Consider the following 16,844-nt stretch of genomic DNA (forward strand, 5'->3'; position numbering starts at 1 on the left):
AGAGTTGTTTTGCAGCAGCACAAAACTTTTTGTTCATTGAACTTTATGTGCAAAGAATGATGGTGAAGAGGAAGGGGAACATCTGCACAGATCCAGGGTTGTGCTGCTTCCAGCCCTTTATTTTTGTCGTTGGTGTCCTGTTTTGTGAAGCAAGAATCTCTTTCTTACTGTCTGGTGTGACACAATATAATATTCAGTGTTGGATTCCAAGACTTGGTGTTCATACTGTTTGTCACCCACGTTCTTACCTTGTGAAGAATCTTACTGGGGGAAGAGCCTGAAAACTCAATATTTTACATTTTAGAAAGGTCCATTTCTGATGTAGGCAAAGAGAATTGAGTGAAAATAAAAAAAAATATCTGAAAAATGGCAAAATGCTGTAAAGGAAAAACGGGGATGTGAACCTTGAGAAATTTAATCTTCATGGGTTGACAGATGGACCACTGGTATGGAATTGGCTGAATGGTCAGACTGAAAGGGTTGTGGTGGCAATGTCCAGGTGGAAACCAAGTGGTGTCCTCAGGGGTCAGGACTGGGACTGGTGCTGGTGACACCTCTGCTGGTGACACCTCTACTGGTGACACCTCTGCTGGTGACACGGGCAGTGGGATTGATGCACCTTCTACCAGCGTGCAAGTGACACTGAGCTGTGGGGAGGGAAGGGATGGGGCATCCAGAGGGACCCAGACAGGCTTCACCTCATGCAGGTCCATAAGGCCAAGTCCAAGCTCCTACAGCTTAGGGTGACACCAAGCCCAAACACAGGCTTGGAGGAGACTAGACAGAGAGCAGCCCTGAGGAGAAGAACTTTGGGGTGCTGGTGGTTGAGAAATTCAACATGACTCAGTATTATTGCAACCCAAAAAGCCAAACATACCCTGGGCTGCAGCAGAATAAGTGTGGCCAGCAGGTCACTGGGGGTGATTCTTCTCCTCTGCTGTCATGAGACCCCACCTGGATCACTGCTTCCAGCTCTGGACCCCAACAGCACAAAGGACCTGTTGGAGGAGGTCAGAGGAGGCCATGAAGATGGTCAGGGTGTGGAAGACAGGCTGAATATTCCAGTCCCACTTTGCCCTCCCCCATCTGGAGCACCGTCCCTCATCCCAAAATGCATCTACTGGGAAATGCTTAAATAAAGTTGTGAAAGTGCTTCTGGAGTCAAATATCAGACAGAACCAAGCAGAGATAGAATCCTGCATGGGGAGACTCTCCAAATCCCTGCTGAGGACTCCTTCCATGGGCTACCTCTGGGTGTTCGGGCTTCCCTTCTCCTCTGCTCCATGCTCTCATGCCCAGGAATACACCAGAGAGACAAAAAGCTTTTCATGAATGCAAATTTCAGGACAAGTTATTATTTTTCACTTTCATAGAATAAAAAAAAAATAAATAAAATTGCTGGAACAGCTTGACTTCCCCACATATCTCCAACTAACCCTTGCACTCAATTATTCTTCATGACCTTCTGGTGCCCCGTGCCATGAATTGTACCTTGAGGTTATGAAATGGGTCTTGGAGCAGTTCTCAGCCACTCTTATACAGCTTTTGTGTTCTGAGCCTTCAGACGTTGTTGATTTGAATTTGAAATTTCTTTCCTGCATTAATGCCTTGATCTGATAGAGCTTTTGCTTGTAAGGCTGAGCTTTAATTTGTTTAATCTGGCATATTCTTAATTATACGAGCTGTAAATTTTATTGTATTGTAAAGGCCTGAAACACAGACATAAAGCTGCAGTGCCAGGGTAGGATTGATTAACGGGACCGTCTTGCTCTTGGGTGTGACAACAATGTGCACTGGGGAGCATGGGGGTGCCTGGGAAGAAAATTCCAGTGCTCACCCACTGTCCTAGAGAATTCTGTGAACCTGTGGAGTTAATTTGTGAATCCAAGCAGTGAAATTTGTGATTCCTGCCCATGGCTGGGTTAAATGGGGCTTCTCTTGTTCTTGCTGAGAAGGTTTAAGGAACACCAGTGAGACAGGGTGAGCTAAATTATTAAAAAAAAAAAAAAAAAAAAGGAAATGGCTAAAATGTCTTCCCAATGTCTTGCTGGGAGATAAACTTCATCCCCCTTGTCAGTTATGATTACAGGGCTTCCCTTGCCAGGACCGGGGCTGGGCCACCACTCACCCGTCAGTATCGGCTCCGCAGATTCTGCCGCCGTGAGAGCGGGAACGGCAGCGGCGCTGGCAGAGATGGGAACACGCTGGAGCAACGAGTGAGGACACACAATTATTTCATTATTCATGCGTGGGATCTCAGGAGACTTGCGATGAAATTTCAGCTTCAGAAACACCAGCTTTTTTTTCCTGCTGAGCCAAAGAAATTGCTCTGCTGGCTTAGCCAGTGGAAGTAATCCAGCCAGGCTTGGTGTTGGACACAGCTAGGTCAGGAGAAGGCAACCACATGAAAGGTTTTTTATTTCAAAGCAGGGCATGGGGCCATGCTTTGCACCCCAAGAGATGTTGTGGTACCATTTCTGAAGCGCTGAGGTGGAGCTCTGGGCAGTTACCCTTGTTCTCTCCACTATCCACGTAGCCTGTTCTTCCCTTTATCCATAGAATCATGGGATCATGTAGGTTGGAAAATACCTCTGAGGTATTGAGTCCAGCAATTCACCTGATACTGACAGCTCCACCAGTAAACCGTGTCCCTAAGTGCCATATCTACATATATTTTAATTCCCTTCATGAATGGTGACTCTGTCACTGCCCTGGGCAGCCTGTGCCAGGGTTGGACAACCATTTCTAGGAAGAAATTCTTTCTAATCTTCAACTTAAACCTTCCCTGGTGCAACTTGAGGCAGTTTCCTCTCATTTCTGGGAGCAGAGCCTGACTCCCCTGCCTGTCCCCTCCTGTCAGGGAGTTGTACACAGCCAGAAGGGCCTCCTGAGCCTCCTTTTCTCCATGCTGAGCCCCTTTCCCAGCTCCCCCAGGAATTCCTGGGGCTCCAGCCCCTTCCCCAGCCCCTTTCCCTTCCCTGGACACGCTCCAGCAACTCATTCCAGGCAGTGTCAGGAATCACCCGTGCCTGAAGTTTCCAAAGGGCTGACCATTGTTAGAAGTCCCTGGGGAGATGCAGAGGAGGGGGAATTTCTATGTAGTTTCCATTTCCCCATCTCTTCCTATATCTTTGTTCTAGGGGGCTGCTGAAAGCAGTGCCAAGTCCCACTTGCCGTGTGTGTAACTTTGGTCACACGCTGCCTTTCATCAGGAGCCCTGGGTAGCAGGCCCAGATAGTCAGCAGTCATCTGTTACCCCCAGATAAATCTGGGACAGCTTGTTAAGTGACTGATGCCTTTTGCTAAGTCTTCTAAGTATGATTAATGTGCAGAAATGTCTGGCGGGGCGATAGGTAAATAGGGAAAACAGAGGCACTGTGCCCCAGCCTGTTTGTGCTTGTCCATCCATGTGCTTTGATCAGGGGGAAAAGTTAGAGGAGCTGCTGATAGCCCAGACCACTGCCTAAGAGAAACCAGGCACACTCAGGGGATATCAGAGTCCCAAATCTGAGAGTTGTACAAAAATCCAAAACCCCCCTCTTAGAGAAAGTAAAACTGCAGACATGGAGGCTGAAGAGGCTGAAGAATGTGACTCATTCTGTAAAAACTTGTTCAGTCCAAAGCAGGTACCTTCATATCTCCTGCAATGACACAATTTAGGGAATTTAATCAGTACCTTTTTAATGGAGAGGGATAGGAATTCCATAGTAGCTGTGAGCAAAAATATAAGTAAAATATGTGGGGTTTTTTGTGTTTTTTTTTCTGTAAAGGCTAATTCTTTGTATTATATATAGAGGTCTTCAGCCTATCCTGCTGATTTTAATGGTGTGGAGTTGGGGGTAGGAGACCACTTTGGGATAGAAGACCCCACCTGGCCTCCTGGACCGTTTTTTGGGAATAGAATTACATTAATGGAAGTAATTGCTCAGCACTCAGCCCAGAGTTCAACACATACATAGTGACTTGAAGACAACTGATATCTCAATACTCACATTGCCTTGGCATTTTTGAGTACTTTGCTCTTTAAATGTGTGTGGGCAGGTTCAGGTTACCTGTCTCTGAAGGCTCCCTGTGCTCCTCTGGGCTAATTTAGTTCATCAACGGCAAATTAATTACTCTCCAGCCTGCTATTTATTTTCATGTGCTCAACAGAGAGGTATCACATAGATGGGCAGATCTACAACTTGCCAGCTGACATAATTGCTGACCTGACAGGTAGGGGCTCAACTTCTGGGTGTCCTGGAGTCCTGCATGTCCACAACTCACTTCACAGCCAGCAGCTCTCCAATGCTTCCAGGAGCTGCTGACCACAGAGCTGAGCCCATCCCACACCAAAAGTCCTGTGGATTCTTTCCTGAAATCCATCTTGCTTCTGTCTGAAGGATTTGAGTCACCTGTGGTCTCATCCTGCGTGTTTGAACCACCAGGGGACACATCTGTGACTCAAAAAAATGGGTCACGCACGTGCTGGGGGATGTGTCAGACAGAAACTCCAGCTCAGCAATTCCCCCAAATAATCAGAGGATGGAAAATTGTTGGGGCCACTTATGGTTTTCCAGACAACCCTTCAACTGTACGTCCTATGTAAAGGCTAATATACTGCTGGAGGTTTGCTCTGAAACCAGCCATAATTTTTGTACTTTCATGCATATCTTTAGAAAATGATGAAAATATTTCACTGCAAACCAGAAAGGAAAAAAAACCAAAAAACAAACCAGTGAACTTGTGTACAGTGAGATAAAAATCAGTGTTTCATTACTTATTTATTTATTCATTTATTTAAGAAATCTTTAACCAGAAAAATTCATTAAGATGCAATATCTCATGTACAATGATGGCCTAGGGACGGGAGATGGATTAAAAAATGTAAATAATATTGGGCCTAATGTGCGTACCATTAACACAAATATGAAATTAATGTAAAAGTTTCTGACAGTACAAACTTGGCTTTAACTCTTTAAACATATGTTTAAAATAGTGCAGAGTGGTGGTAAGATTTGGCAGATGAGAGATGGAGTAAACAAGTGAGTGTCTCAAAAGAGACAAAATGTCAGCAAAATAATTGCCTAGCAGTACTTCATATCAATTAATTCATTTGTATTTAATTAAAAGGAGTCATAACAATTGGCTGCTGCATAAAAGCCCCTTAGCTCTGGAGTCTTCTATGCCTTCCTTTAGTTTTCTGGGGCTGGATATTGTTAGCCTTTTTGAATAATTCAACCCAGATCTATTTCCTAAACAGAAAATCTATCTTGGACTTATTCCCTTTTCTGCAGGGAAGTAGCAATAAACAGTAGCTTTGTGCGCCTTATAAATGACAATGAGGGAGACGAGGGCTGGGATTTCAAAAAGCACTTGAAACCAAAAATGTTGGGGGTTCCTAATCAGGGAGGTGCTCCTAAAGATGGATTTTATCCCAGATGACGCCAGTGGTTCCACGTGGAGGGTGAGCAGTGCTGGCCTGGTCCCTGCTGTGAAGTCCTGGCAGAAGAACAGCCAGGACATCCAAGCTCCTCTAACCTTTCCTCTGTGGTAGTGAGGGACATTTAATGTTGGATAATCCAAATGGCAGCTTTGGATTTATCCAGTTTTCCCTGTCTGGAGTTAGAATAAGCTCCTGGTTTCAAGTAAATGATGTCAGGTGGCCAAGTGAATTTGTTCAGAGTATTATCTGTCATTATTTTTATTGTTTAGTGTTTGTATCATTTCCTAGTTGACTCAGAAAAACTGATAACCTGAGGTGCCTTTTGTACTCCTCAGTGTAAATTAACAAATTTTGTTATTAAACAATGAATAAACAACATATTAAATTCCGTCAGGTGTGCCACAAGATTTCTGGGATTTCCAAACCCCTGGAGTTTGGTGTAGGACGGCTGACCTGAGGACAAAGTGTGATTTTGAGGGTAAAACATGAAGAATATGGAGCCATTCCTAGGTAGATCTCAAAAACTGCGCAAATACACATTTTGGGAGGGTCCCAGCCTTAGAATTCTTACTGGGAAATCATTATGACCAGGAAAATGTTCATCATTTGAATGCAAATACCAAGGGGGCACAAATGTCAGTGCAGCAAACTGTTATTGTGGGTCAGGCCTTCCGGAATGTGGGCTAACATTCCATCACAAATGTTAAAAAGAAGATATTTTGAGGGGCATATTGCCATCATTCCTGCTGTTAATTGCAGACCTCCCAATGCTTTTGGGAGCCCATCGGCCCACTGGCTCCTCCCTGCCTTTGGCATCACCCACAGGTAAGGTTTGCCAAGGCCTTAGAGGCATCTGAACGTCACCCAGAGGAGGCTGAGAGTGGCAGGAGTCTGTCCTTGGGGTGTTCCAGCTCCATGGGATGCCTGTGCTGAAGCTACCCCCGCTTTGGAAAGAATTTCCCATGTGGATTTACGATTGCCATATGTTGTCCCTGTTTTTGGCCTCCCCAAAGAGGGAAGCTGGCTCTTGTCCTGCCTGGTGGTGGGGAAGGGTTAAGCCCTGTCAGCCCCTCCTCTGCCTGCTGAAGTGCCTTGTTTGCAAAGGATTGATAGAGCACCCTTGAGAGAAAGATTCGCATTTTCACTGTTCCGTGTCAGGGAATGAGGTTGTGTGATTTTTGTGTCATTTTGCACTGCCATATTTCTTCCATTAGGAATTCTAATATTTCACAACCTCTGTCAAGGAAACTGCTACTCCTAATGCAGACAGCCAATGCATTCCAGATGGCCTCGTAATCCAGTTCAGGTTTTTCACATACATTATTTCGGTTCCAGTGCGGGTCCGGGCTCAGCTTTGCCAAAGCTGGTTTCATGATTCATTTGCAACTGCAACAAGTTAATCCCAGAGCGAAGAGCTGTGTCCACTTCAGGTGAATTCTTCTTGCCTGCTGGCTCCAGACGTTGGCTGGTAAGAGTTCCTTCCAAAAGAGCAATTTATATTCAGCATCCTCGTGCCAAATTCTGCCTCTCCCTATCCATGGCCCATGGATCAAGGAGATGTTTCTAAAACAAGAGTTCCTTAATTTATGAACTGTATTAGCTCGCCAGTGAAACGGGTCCAGATCAATGAACGCATTTTAAAGCATCAAGGAAAATATTTAAAAGGGGAAAGCCCAATGAGCTATGCCCATAGAATATTAAAATTTAAAATAATTCCATGGGTTGAATCGTGATTAGCGCTCAGCTTCATTAATTCTCAGCCCAACAGCGTAAACAGTAACAAACAAGAAGAGAGTGACTTTATGCAGGTTCATCGGGGTCAGCCTTGTTCTCCATTTGTTTCCTTCTATATTTGTTTTGGTTTTCTTTTTATAGATCCTTTGCTCTGCGCTGCTTTACGCCGTTGTTTGTTCGGGAATTTCCATAAGGCTGTGCTGAATATTAAACACAATTCTCTATTTGCATTTTGATAGTGAAACGCTTTCCTAAACATGGCCCTAGTTCCGCCCATCTGTTGTCCCCTTGTCACAGCCGTGGAGAAGCCCAGCTCGAGGCAGAGCCGTCTCCATCCCCTTTGGTCTCCTTTTGTCTCTGGCACGTTCGGCTCCATCACACCAGCTGGACCAAAATGATATTTCCTGAGCACTGGCCTCTTTGACACTTACGTGGACTCAGCATCTTAATTGCTGTTGGTGTGAATCATCTAAAGCTGGTGCATAATTTCTTGAGACGTTTATAGGAGATCTACAGTAGACATTTACTCGAAATAACGAAAATAAAGAAATCCATAAATCCCATGAAACTTTCCCCTACTTCATTTTAAGTTGTTTATACAAGGAACTTCATGTTGTAATAACACTTTTTGGTCTTTGTTTGATTGGAAATTTCTATTAAACTGTTATGAGAAAATAACTTTATGCTTGGGGTTTTATGTTTCAATTTGATTAACAACAGGCTTTTACAAGGGCTTGAGCGCTGCTGCCTACACCGAACGCATCCAGCGTTATTGCACTGCCTGCTTGGCTGTATGGAGTGGACTTTATCAAGAAAATTATATTTCCTGCCTGTGACATTTTGGAAACGCATTGTATGTCATATCCCTGTCTTAAACGCTGTTAGTGCGAATCATCTGACTCTGGTTTATAATCTTTGGACTGTATTTATAGCAGACTGTTGCTCTGTAGTGTTCTAAATTTCCTGCTTATGATGCAATGGCAAAAGTCATTAAACATTAGCAGTAATAGTATTTTCACTGTAATAAAGTGTTAATTACTTCCACATGTTAATCGAGTTGGGGGGGTAGAGAGATTTTTGCTATTGTTACTGTGCCTAAAATAATTTCCATGTGATAATTTTCCAGGATATCAAAAACTGAATAATTATGCACTAATTAAGAAAGTAGAGCCTGCTCTGGAGTTAAGACTGCATTAATTTTAATGTTTTTACAGTCCTTTAATTGGGGAGAGGGCTGTAAATTGTGAGCTGACGCAGTCCCGCCGTACGCGGGCCTGCCTTCGCAATCTGCCTCCTCTCCACCTCAACCCAAGGTCAACACAAGTTTGCAAAATCCCTCTGCTCTTCGTACGAAATGTATTGGTGCTGAAGCGTGCATCTATCACTCTGACAAGCATTTAACTCTCCAAGAGCACATGCTCTCACTTCTTAAATTATTAATTGCATTAAATACATTTTCATATCGCGGGCTGTTTGCTACAAACTGTTCCCAAGCACGGAGAGGAGCCCTCCCCCCTCCCCGCCCCAGGATGAGACACTTGGCTGTTGTTCCAGCTGGGAAGGGCTTGGTTTTGGGAGCTGCAATTCCAAAAAAACACTGAAAAAGTCACCCTTGCAAAGTCTTTTATTTTTTTAATGTTGATCAGTTGGCTTTGCTTTTCCTCCTCTCTTTTGTTCCGTGCTAATGTCTGTAAGTCCATATTGTTTGGGTTTGTTTATACCTTTGCACTTATCAGCTCGTGCAGTTTTCCAGGGTATTCTCCCTGTCACACCATTATCACAGGCAATGGCATCATCATCCGCTTCATTATCATCTCTGGGTCATTCCAGCCCAGAATGGCTTCGTGTTACAACTAAAAGGAGGAATCTGGCAAATGGATCATATTATCTCCCTCTCTCACTCCGGCATTTGAATGCATTATACACCACGCACTCTTTATATTAACAGGCATCATGACCTTTGCCTGTAACGTGTTTATTTCAGCAGGACTTGCTGGTGCTGCTGGAGTTCTGCTCCTGCCAGTTCCCAGAGCTATTGTGAGCCCTGTGTTTTCACCTCACTCGTGCCAAGGCTGCTCCCAGATTGCGGAGGGGATGTGAGGCCCAGGTGGGAGAGCGGAGCTGGGGAGGCAGCTCACATCCCTGCCTGCCTGGGAGTGAAGGAACCCCTGGGACACCATCCCCTGGGATGCTCCCAGGCCTGCCCTGGGCACTGCTGGGACCCTCCTGCAGTCACTGTTCAGGCTCAGACCTGGGGGCGTCCAGGGCAGAACATAAATGTTCCCTGGATCAGTGCTTGCTTGAAATATCGTGGCTTTATTCTAGTGAAGGCATTAAGGTTACTCCTCAGAGCTCCAGGATACTTCGAGTAATGGATGAGAAAGACATTCCCATTGTTTTTCAAGCAAAAACTGCTTTTATGAAGAAAAAATCAGGGGAAAATCTTCTGGAGATGTTTGGGGGGGTGGCTCCCCAGATTAGGATTTGGTCAGAGACCAGGAAGCATTTTCACCCACTGCAAGGATGAACCTCCAGCCAACTTTGACATTTCCCTGTGACCCTGAGCTCACATTTGGTGGAGGTTTGAATTTCTGACCTTGCTCTTGTTTTCCCTTTTCTTTATTTCCATATTTAGTACTTCAGGAAAGCACCTCAGGCATTAAGAGAAAAATTGGAATAATTTACTAGCACATGTCAATGTTTACTTGGTTTGCTTGCACTTTACTCACAGTTTAATTACAGCTGAACTTGAATATACTTGTAAAACAATAGGAAACCTTGTTTCTTTAACATTTGAAAGTACAGATAGATCTGAGCATGGCTGGGAATGGAATCCCAACTCCATCTGACCTTTCCTTGAGTTCTTATTGGATAAATTCTCTCTATGGCTCCTTTTAAAATTCCCCAATTTTCTGCTTTTGTGTATTTCCTTTTCACAGTATTTTAATGGCATTAGTGGTGCCAAGATCAAGGTGTGGCATCCCTTCAAAGGAGTGGGTGCAAATTCCTTGAAGATGGGCATAAATGGATCACCTTGAGCCTCCTCCATGTCATTTCAACCATAAATATCAAGGAGATGGTGGACACTTGGCAGTGCTGCAGGACAAAGTGATTTCCAGACACTTTCAGAGGCATTTCTAAGGTGTGTTTATGCATTTTGATGCATTTCTCTTCATCCTGCATCATAATGAGGACATACACCAGCCAGGATTTGCTTTGCAGGATGAATTGAACATCAGGAGACAGGAGCAATGGAAAACTTGTGGATGGCATTGCAGCCCCAAGTGCAGATTTTTTAGCTGCTTTTGAAGAATATTTCTAACATCATTTTAATGGCACATTCCTTCGAGGCAACATAAAGGACATTGTGCTGCAGTTGGTGTTTTTATCACGTCTGTTCAATAGCTCAGGTGGAAGAAATCATATTTTTCAATGCCCAGCATGCCTCAGTCCAGTTGGAAAACTCTGGAACATCTCTGCAGAGATCACTCTACCTGCTGTTAAAGAGAGAAAGACCATAGGAAAGTTAACAAAGACAAATTGTAGAAAGGCCAGGAGAAACATTTTTCACCCAACATACTTTTTTTTTGCCTCACTTTCTTCTGCTCCAGTTTCTCTATTACCATTGCATTAATTAGAAATTTAGGTAAATGACATAAGTGCCCTAATTTTTTATTTCTGCCAGGAGAACAATTAGGCCATTAGAAGTAACAAATGGTCTGGGCTCATGTTGCCTGTTGAAAATTTCAAGCTGCATTATTTCTGACATGAAAAAAAACCCCAACAAATAATAGTTGTTTTGGCCAATTTTTACCATAAGCAATGTCAGCTTTAGCAGAATCACTGTACCATTGGCTGGGGCTTTTTTCCCTATTGTCATGGCTCATTAAAGTGTGCTGACTCTTGTGGATTCCCATTTCCTTTAGGTAAATAGTTATTTACATGAACTGCGACATTTTTCTTTGGTGACAATTTCTAATTGTTCAGGCAACCAAGGGTGATATATTAACCACTCTGAAGAAAGCTTCATCTATGAAATAAATTACTTGGAATTAACTATCCTTTCAAAAGAGGCAAAATTTCCAAATGGACAAATTAGACCCTTCTTAGCCACATATGGTAAGTGTTTTAAGCATTTCCCCACTGGTGGTTACTCTGGAGAACAATTCTTCATGATGGAGTGGAAGAGTTCTTAACTCATTTGGGGTCCTTCGCATGCCAGCGCTTGCCAGCGGCGGCTCCGACGGAATCGTTCCGGGGCTGAGCTCCGTGAAGCTTTGGGAACTTTTTGCTCCCACATTTTTAACTCTTACTGTGCTGTGTTGGAGACCAGGGACAGAAAAGCTCCCGTCGTGGTGCGTGCTTTCGTTACTCTTCCTCTTAAGTGGAAATTTGGTTTCCGGTTTTAGTCTTTCTAAACGGATTGAGAGTAGCCCTGGGGAGAAGGACTTGGGGGTGCTGGTGGGTTAGAGGTTGGACATGAAATCCCCCCTGAACTGGGGCTGATTGCCCAGCATGGGTAGCAGGGGAGGGGGGGATTCTGCCCCTCTTTACACCCTCTTGGGATTGCTCCTGGAGTACTGCAGCCAGCTCTGGGGCTCCCAGCACAGGAAGGACATGGGTCTGCTGGAACAAATCCAGAGGAAAACACTGGGATGCTCACAGGGCTGGGAGAGCTGGGACTGGAGGAGGCTCCAGGGAAAGCTCAGAGCCCCTTCCAGGACCTGAAGGGGCTCCAGGAGAGCTGGAGAGGGACTGGGGACAAGGCATGGAGGGACAGGACACAGGGAATGGCTTTAAACTGGAAGTGGGTAGATTTAGATGGGATTTTGGGCAGGAATTGTTCCTGGCAGGGTGGGCAGGCCCTGGCACAGGTGCCCAGAGCAGCTGGGGCTGCCCCTGGATCCCTGGCAGTGCTCAAGGCCAGGCTGGACATTGGGGCTGGAGCAGCTGGGACAGGGGAAGGTGTCCCTGCCATGGATGGGGTGGGATGGGTGGGATTTGGGGTCCCTTCCAACCCAAATCACTGTGGGATTCTGTGTCTCTGTGAAGCACATGTCAAGCACATCAGGACACAGCAGTTTTTCCTCACAAGTTCCAGGATGATCTACAGGCCTCCAGTGTGGAATCCTTACCTACAACTTCTGTTTACAGACTGGGTTCTGCTTTTACTTACACAGCTAAATTCAGTGAAATCCCATCTGAGGCATCAGGTGTGAAACAGATCACCTGAGTGGATATTAGATTTATTCCAAAGATTGGTACTTTGAAAAGGTCTAGTCTTTTATGCAAAGTATAATTGTTTAATCACAGAACCATTATGGTCAGGAAAGACTTCCAAGATCATCAAGTCAAATCTTCTACTAGACATGGATGGGATGCCAACTCCTTCAGGTCATTAATTTAAAAAAAGGATTTAAATTAATTTTAAAATGCCCATATATTGTTCTTTTGGACACCTAGACAGCTTTAAATATTTGTAAGCCCTCACAAACTCATGTCCTCTGGACTTCTGAGTGCCTAAGTCCCATTTCAGTGTTACTCCAGGCAAAGCCACTTAGACAATTTTGGAAACGTTACTGACATAACTCTTTCCCCAGTGTCTGAGTTGTGCCAAATATTGCAAGATAGAAACCTAAGAAAACATGTTTTTCTAATTTAAGTCATAACTTGACCACATTTCAATGTCCACATTTTGTATTTAGAAACTAAGAACTTCTTGCAAGGAAGCATCCAATCAGTTTAAATTATGCTTAGTTTGTTTTTATGGTTTCCCATGACTTTTTTGGGCCAGTGTAGTTTCCCGTTTCCCACACATTCGAAGCCAGTATGTCAATACTTTGGAATGTATTAGGCTGTTTAGCATAATTTGAGCACACTTTTGAAATGGTTTCTCCTACAAAAGATCTGATATTGTACATTCATTCGACAAAAATAGAAAATTAAAAGAAGATTGTGTTTTCTGTTTGTATGGAAAAAAATTAATTAGTAGTTATTTTGGTCCTAATATTTACTCTGCGAGAGTAATTAAAATAGAGAGATCAGTAAAATAGGTGTAGCTCTAAACACATGTTCTTGCTTTGTTTAATTATGCTGATTAGGTTTAAACCCCAATTTGGCATCACCTCCCTTGTCTTAATATGTTGTTGATGAAACCATGTGGAGACCTGACCTTAATATAATCGTGACAAACCTCATTTGATTACCTTTAGCTAATTAAAACATACGTTATATGTACGATAATATTATTGTTATTCATCTTGCACCTCTCTCTCTCTACATCGTTATGCCGAAAGTAAATCTTATTGTGAGATTTCTGTCTCTGAAGGACCTCATGCCTTTGGCATAATTGGGAGAGGTGTTTATTTCATGGGCCAGTTATAATAACAGTAATTATCATATAAAAACTCTGTGAATTTTTAAACTGAGGCTTGGTGCTAAGTTTACTGTGGCTCTGTGTTGGTGCAGCCTGGAGCGAGCACTGGACAGCCGTGGGACTTCCCGTGTCCCACTCCCCATCCTTCTTCCCCATTCCTTCTTCCATTTTGGGACCTCTTTCCCCACTCCTGGCTGCACAGTTTTCAGTCCCATTTTCTGGCTGTCCTGCCCAACGTTAGCACCCAAGATTTGGCCCCAGCTTTGGAAACCCTTTATTTAAGGTGCTGGATCCTTTCCCAGAACGGTTTCTTTAGGGAAGAGCTGGAATCTGTTTTTGGTGGGTGTTTATGCATCACAAAGCTAATTATGACTTAGGAATGCCTTTGGGACTTCCTCTGCCCTCCACCATCACAGGTGTTCTCTTTCCTAACAAAGTCATTCTGTAGAAGTGAAGTGTCATAGAAGGGCAATAATGGCCACACTGAGCAAATTTAATTATATCTGGGGCTCTGAGCAACCTGGTCTAGTGAAAAGTGTCCCTGATCATGGCAGGGGTTGGAACTGGGTGGTCTTTAAGGTCTCTTACAACCCAAACCAGTCTGGAATTCTATTTGACTAAAATATTTTTATAAAATCTGTTGCCAGGGACACCATCATAGCCTTTAATGTTCCACTGGTCTTCAGTGCCAACATCCCCCCTTTGTACCTGCAGGAAGGTACAACACAAATAAAGCAAGAAAAAACAATAAATTGTGAAGATCTTGCAGTGGAATTTCATCAGTATTTCAGAAGGTATCAAATAGGATGCTCTCATTGGGCATGTAAATAATAAATTTGAACCTTAGCCATGACAGTCCCAGACTAGTGCCCGTCCCACTGGACCGTTCTTCCAAGGTGGTTTGAAGAAATCAGAACTGCAGCAAATATAGAATTGATGCTGAAAATTGCCTTCCAAAATGTATCCAGAATTATTCTGACTTTCAGCACAAGTGTGATACAGGAACTGAGTTGTTTTATAGGCCAGGCTCACCTGGGAACGATTTGGGCTCTTCCTGACTTGATTTTCCTCCAAAGCATGTTCCTTCATCTTCCAAACATTGCCTACGAGAGGCTTTCTTTAACAAAAAAATCAAAGCTGGCCTAAATAACAATAGAAATAACAATAAAAAATTAGGAGTTGCGGCCATTTCACCTGCCCTGAGTGCCATAAAAGCAGGACAAGGAGGGTGGTGAACAATCCAGGTACGTCCATGCCAGGAGCAGCCATTCCAGTGCCAGCTGCCAGCAAGGCACAGGGACAGGGGCACAGCAAGGATTCAAAACCGTTTGTGTCCATCCACTGGGCAAAAGGAATGGAATTCCTCCTGTCTGGAATGAGGACTGGGGTCACCAGTGTGACAATGCAGGGTCAGAGGATGGTGGCCCCATCCCAAGTCTGCTCTTGACTGCAGACTCCAGCTCCTCACAAAAGTGGGGACAGGGCTGAGTGACTCCCCAACTCCTGGAAAATCTCTTGGATCTTGCCACTGTTCCCTTATTTCTGGATCCACTGGAAAAATACCAATATTTCAGCAGTAGTGGGTTGAGGAGGTTAAACTTTAACGTTTCCCTCTTCCCACTACTGCACCTCACGGAAAAAAATAAATAAATAAATAATGGTTTCAAAAATGTTCAAAATCCAATTTAAAATGACATTGGGGTTTTATTTAAAGTCATGGAAGCTGGTTAATTCCAAAATGCTCTCATTAACTCACATCATTTAACAAGTTTCTATTCATTTAGCTCTCTCTCTCCAGAGCCTCTCAGCTGCTCTACCTCAACACATTGACAGCCTTCTGTGCTCCTGCTTCCCAGGGGGACTTAAGGTGACTTTAAAGTACCTTTCCCTTTTCCTGGAGTCAGGGTGCACAAAGGAGATGGCTCTGGAAGCCTCTCTGGATCAGGGCAGGTTCCCTGGGCTGCCCAGGGATGTCCTCCCAAATTTTGCATCCTCCCAGCCCCGTTCCCAGGTATTCCTGCAGTGTCCTCAGCTCCTGCCTGGTGGGGATTCCCAGGGCTGGGCTATAATTACAGAGCCATCACGGGCCCTGCAATGAGCACAGAGGGGTTGGAGTGTGTACGAGGATGTCACCCCTCTTGTTCACTACGGGCTCGGAGCCTTCCTCCTCTGTGGCTGCTTTGCTGCCCTTTACATTTCAGTCTCAGCTCTCTTGCAGGCTGATGATCTTCCCAGTTTCAGGATATTTAGGGATTTTGGGGCTTTTGTTCTTTTTTGTCTTCATCAGTAGCATCATCTTGTTCCATGTTCCCTCCAAAATGACTCCCTAAAACTCATTTGATGCACTTTTGCTTTTCTTTTTTCAAGGCAAAAAAGGAAAATAAAATATATCTTTTCTATCTTTTCTTTTTTCTTTTCTTTTCTTTTCTTTTCTTTTCTTTTCTTTTCTTTTCTTTTCTTTTCTTTTCTTTTCTTTTCTTTTCTTTTCTTTTCTTTTCTTTTCTTTTCTTTTCTTTTCTTTTCTTTTCTTTTCTTTTCTTTTCTTTTCTTTTCTTTTCTTTTCTTTTCTTTTCTTTTCTTTTCTTTTCTTCTCTTCTCTTCTCTTCTCTTCTCTTCTCTTCTCTTCTCTTCTCTTCTCTTCTCTTCTCTTCTCTTCTCTTCTCTTCTCTTCTCTTCTCTTCTCTTCTCTTCTCTTCTCTTCTCTTCTCTTCTCTTCTCTTCTCTTCTCTTCTCTTCTCTTTCTCTCCTCCTCCTCCTCCTCTTCCTCTTCTTTTCTCTTTTTCTTTTCTTGTTTATGTTGTGGATGATTCCCAGCTGTGTCTGCCCCATCCCTGGAAGTGTCCAAGGCCACCTTGGACAAGGCTTGGAGCAGTTTGGGATAGTGGAAAATGTCCCTGCCCATGGCAGGGGGTGGCACTGGACGGGCTCAACCCAAACCTTGGTGGGATTTTGTGTTTCTCTGATCCCACAGCTGACCCTGTGCACCAGGTGTTCCCACCTTGACTGGAAGAACATTCCCCCTCTGGCCAGGTCCCAAGGCCTCATCTGGCATTGGCTTTGCTTCCCATAAAATTTCTCAGCTTGGACATGAAGGACAGGAGAAAAGGCAATTTTTGGTGGAAAAACATCAAGAAAAGTCTGTCAAGGGCAAGGCTGGTCCCTGCCCTGGAGCCTGCCCTGTCCTTCAACTTGGTGCTGCTCCTCCTGATGGATGGGTTTCTCTGCACTTCCTGTGGACCTTTTTTCCTTTCTCCAAAAAATCTGGGCCAAGCCAGGAATTCCAGGTGATCCTGAGCAGCCACCACCACA

General features: G+C 44.1%; 1 long non-coding RNA gene across 1 annotated transcript; it reads right to left on the minus strand.

Moving 5' to 3' along the window:
* Positions 1–10,465: 10,465 nt before the first annotated feature.
* On the minus strand, positions 10,466–14,868 carry LOC147651810 (uncharacterized). The gene is made up of 3 exons (XR_015289773.1): positions 14,784–14,868; positions 14,568–14,677; positions 10,466–10,656 (listed from the first exon to the last, which is right to left on the minus strand). It is a non-coding gene; the product is annotated as an uncharacterized LOC147651810 (long non-coding RNA).
* Between the last annotated feature and the right edge of the window lie 1,976 nt (positions 14,869–16,844).

The sequence above is a fragment of the Cyanistes caeruleus genome, chromosome 8 (genome assembly GCF_971803275.1).
Source record: "Cyanistes caeruleus chromosome 8, bCyaCae1.hap1.1, whole genome shotgun sequence".
NCBI lineage: Eukaryota > Metazoa > Chordata > Aves > Passeriformes > Paridae > Cyanistes > Cyanistes caeruleus.